Source organism: Anopheles merus, unplaced genomic scaffold (genome assembly GCF_017562075.2).
Source record: "Anopheles merus strain MAF unplaced genomic scaffold, AmerM5.1 LNR4000534, whole genome shotgun sequence".
Lineage (NCBI taxonomy): Eukaryota > Metazoa > Arthropoda > Insecta > Diptera > Culicidae > Anopheles > Anopheles merus.
Genome location: NW_024428114.1, coordinates 1 through 4,360, shown reverse-complemented (window position 1 = coordinate 4,360; position 4,360 = coordinate 1). Strand labels below are relative to the sequence as shown.

The window sequence follows — 4,360 nt, the reverse complement described above, 5'->3', positions numbered from 1 at the left end:
CAGCTTGCATGTTATATTCTAAACGGACGTTAAAATTTTTATCCCTTAATTTACCTTCATTTTTGTATCGAATCATTCATCATTCTATATCAAATTGAGGATATAATTGTACGCACCCCCGCTTCATTATGCATCTATGTTAACGATTAACCAATCTGTTTTTGGTTTCCAGATTTAACTTTCTTGTGTATGTATGTGTGTGTTTTACTACATCCAAGTATCCTCTGGATAACGCTTTCATGTACATTCCTGCATACAGAGAGATGCTTGCTTTTGCATCAACATCCACACACATACACGTGAACACGTACAAGTGCCACATTCTATGTTTTCCCTGATTTCTTGTTTCATTTCACACCCATCTGTTCAACGTTGATTTCTTATCCTTTCGCTTCGTCGCTTATTCAATTAATCACATGTTTCTCTGCTTCCAGCATGGTACACACTCTCCCGCCCACCCGCCCGCACACGAGTACCAATTCTAGTTAAATTACATTTTAAGTGGAATTTTTGTTGCACCTCCTTCACTCCTTCACTTTGCCATACAAGTAACTTGGCTACAAACGTTAAGTGTTATTAATTGTTGTCACAGAAGTGCCACAGAAAGAACGATATTCCTATCCTATTGCGCCGCGACCGCGTGCAGGCTGGTTCCTCAATCGTCATCGTCCTCGTCGTCGTCAAACTTAAGTCCTGGTTCCACCTTTATCATTGGCTGGTTGGCGATGACAGCCGAATCGTCTGAGGACGTTACCTCCGGATCGGGCACCGGATAGTTCCACGACTGTATCTCGGCCGTGCCAAACACCTGGTAAATAAGGTACGTACTGATGGCCACCACCGACGACACGCCAAACACGTGCAGCCATTGGTTGATGTTTTGCTGCGGAAGTATACAAGCGATGCAGAAGAGGATGTGCTGTTTATTTGTTGCGCAATTGCGAGAAACATTGCAAGCGTACTTACCGAATCAGTCACCATGAAGCCGGTCACGAGCGGCTGTAGGAAGGAAGCGGTCATGTGAATGGTCTGAGCAAAAGCCAGCACAGGTCCGGCCAGGTTCGGGGCAATATCGACGATGTTGGCCATTGCGCCGGCGTAGGACGCCGTGATGAAGGTGACTGCGATGAACCACAGTATCAGTACCGTCACGATCTGATAGCCGAGGTACCCGACCAGCAGCACCAACACGCCGGGCACGATCTGGGACAGGGCGGTGAACAGCTTGCGTACGTTGGTGAGCGTCAGCGTTTTTGTTGTCCATCAGCAGATCCGCCACGTAGCAGAACAGCACGGAGGACAGATAGGAGCAGAGGAATGGCGCACCGGACAGCAGTCCGTTCTGCTGGATGTCGAAGCAGAAGATCTTCTGCATGTACTCCGGCCCGGACATGATGAACGTGTAGTGCACCCAGATGCGCCCGAACGTGGTCAGCCCGATGGCCCACACCGGCATCGAGGTGAAGATGCGGCGCCACGGCACCCGCATGCCCTGCCCATTCTTAATGTCCTCGCTGACGTTCAGCTCGATGTACTCCAGCTCCTCGGGCGTGATGCGCGGATGCTCCTGCGGTGTGTTGTACGCCAGCAGGTACCAGAATACGCACCACACCATGCCGATCGTGCCGGTCGTGTAGAACACATGGCGCCACCCGAAGTGAGCAATGATGAACCCGCACAGCGGGTACGTCAGCCCGATGCCGATGCTGAAGCCCTGGAAGCTGCTCATGAAGCGGCTCCGCTCGACCGGCGGTATCCAGTAGCCCACGATCGCGTACATGGCTGGCAGGTGAGCCGCTGGCGAAGCCTTGCACCGAGCGCAGCAGAATCACCGCACCGTAGTGCAGATCGGCCGCGTGCGGTATCAGCAAGCTGCAGGCCGCCGTCAGAAAACTGGGACCATCCGAACACATTCTTCGTGCCGAAGTACTGGGTAGCAACGCCTCCGACCACCTGCGACAGTACGTAGCACCAGTAGAAGGACGATTTGATCACGGCCTGCACGGTCGAGTCCCAGTCAACTTGATGTCGTCGATGGACGCGGGCCCGTCCAGCAGCACGGTGGTGGTAGCGTTGGCCACCGACAGCGTGTAGTTGTAGTTGTCGCCCTCCTCCAGGGAGGGCATATCGTTCACGAGCGTGTTACAGTGATCGCTGCCGGTTGCGTTCGCGCTCGGATCCTGCACCATCGCCACCAGGGCAAAGTTGATATCGTTGCGCATTACAAACGATACCAGAAACCCGGACCAGGACAGGAAGTACAGCACCAACCGGGCTGGGATGCGATCTGAGAGAGTGGAAAGTGGGTGTGGGAGGAAAATACGTTACTGCTATCACTGTATACCGAACTACACACGACTTATCAAACATCTGTTTCAATCAATCATGTAAAGAAAGCAGTCACACAATCAAGATTTGTTATCTCCGAACTACATCGTTGTGTCAGTAGGAATGGGTTAATTTGGTTCTACTTTACCGATCGAGAATCGTTTTTCCCCAAACGTTTACGAACAGTACCTAAAGCATACAAGTAGTGAAGTAACCCCACAATTGATGGCCGTCAGATAATTGAGAATCATGGGAGCATGCATTTTCTCAGATTGTCAACCACAGACAGATTACAGTTCATTTTTCCACACCTCCAATTAGTATAAACCGTTTCATGCTAATTATGCTCACAACACCCCAGTGTAACTACCTTGCGCAAACTACAAATATTAAAGTCGGTTTGTTAGTCTCCCACACCACGCAATCATTGCACCTTGAAACAAGAAACATTGCTACCTTTGTCGCGAACATGAACATGTGCCGATTCCATTTTACACACACAGACACACACGCTGATATTCAAAGTTAATGCCGTAATGTTATCCCCGTTTTCGTCTTGTGCGCACTATCTTTGTTCGGCGATTTGAAAATAATTTACTGTGTATCTCCAGAATTGTCGAATTTGTTTTGCTAAACTATTCCGAATTCCTCTTTTTCTTCAGAAACGCACATAACCCACTAGTGTCTCCAGTAACCTTCAGTACGCTTGTGGATGAAAGTATGGGAAATGAAAATGGATGATTGAAATGCAACATACACGCATGATGGACAAACATATCACACACCCTTGCACCACCCTCCTCCTTCCCCCCCCCCCCCCCCCCCCGATCAAGGACTGGCACATTACATCCCATCGACGAAAGTAACTTACCACAGACCGCACGGAAGCATCCCCCCTTCGTATCTTCGGTTTCGGCAAAAAGTTCACTTCCTTCTCATCCATTCTGAGGGAGTTTCTCTACCCATCCAAACACAAACTTAAACAATTGCGAGCACAAATAATGAACAAATGCTACGTGTTGTGTGCTAATGGCAAAAGAAATGGCTCAATCCCGCGCATAACCAAATCAAAACGGCGTGTGTTGATTATGGTGGCTGATTCAGTAACCACATACACACACACGCACAGTTTTTAAATTACAACGACGCAATGCAATAATAAATTGTAAACTGTAACTAAATTTTTCGGCAAACTCAAACAACCAATGGGATACGGAAATGAGGCGCTTAAAGCAAACAATCCAAATTAACCACTCCAAAAGAAAGGAACAGAACGGGCCGGTGAATTAAACACCGAAATACAACCGCCGATCGAGTTGGTTGCATTGGCCAAAAGGTTGCTGTATATGCCACCGGCTCTCCTCACGAACAGGGCCAATAACACCTTGGTCAGCGGTTTCGGTGGGGTACGGCTGCACCACACTACACTGCATCCAATGCGATCCTGTCGATCACTACACATTTAACAATTGCAGCAAATTTACACCCTGTCGAACACTCATTTGGCCACCACTGCTACTACACCCCGTCGAACAGTGCGGAATGCAAACGTTAACAGCGGGTATCAAGCGGGATGCGCGCCAGTGTGCAGCAGATGATGGGTCGTTCTGTTTCCCGCTGCAGGGCAGTAGTTGAAGTTTAGCAGCTAGGCAGTATTGCAGCAGCAAGCAGAATGATGTGATGGTATTATCTGTTAGAAATGGAGTAAAATGGGGGAAACTATTACATTCCACACTGATATTTATTAAGCTATATTGATATCGAAAAAAGTGTATGTGATACAGTGGATTATTAAATAACAAACATTTTAGTTTTAATTATTTATGATTGTACACTTTATCATAATTTCAAAATAATGACAAACTAAGCCGCTTTTAACAAGATCGCAACCTTGTATTTATTCACTAACAGAAAATTTAACAAAGTCCTAACAAAAATAATAATAATACAAATATTTTCTTAAAGTAATCATAAAAGGTACGATACACCACAATTCACAACTCAGGCATAAACATGAACGATCGCTTCTCAA

At 47.4% G+C, this 4,360-nt stretch overlaps 1 pseudogene; it reads right to left on the bottom strand.

Moving 5' to 3' along the window:
- Window positions 1-464: 464 nt before the first annotated feature.
- On the bottom strand, window positions 465-3,271 carry LOC121602606 (annotated as a pseudogene).
- Between the last annotated feature and the right edge of the window lie 1,089 nt (window positions 3,272-4,360).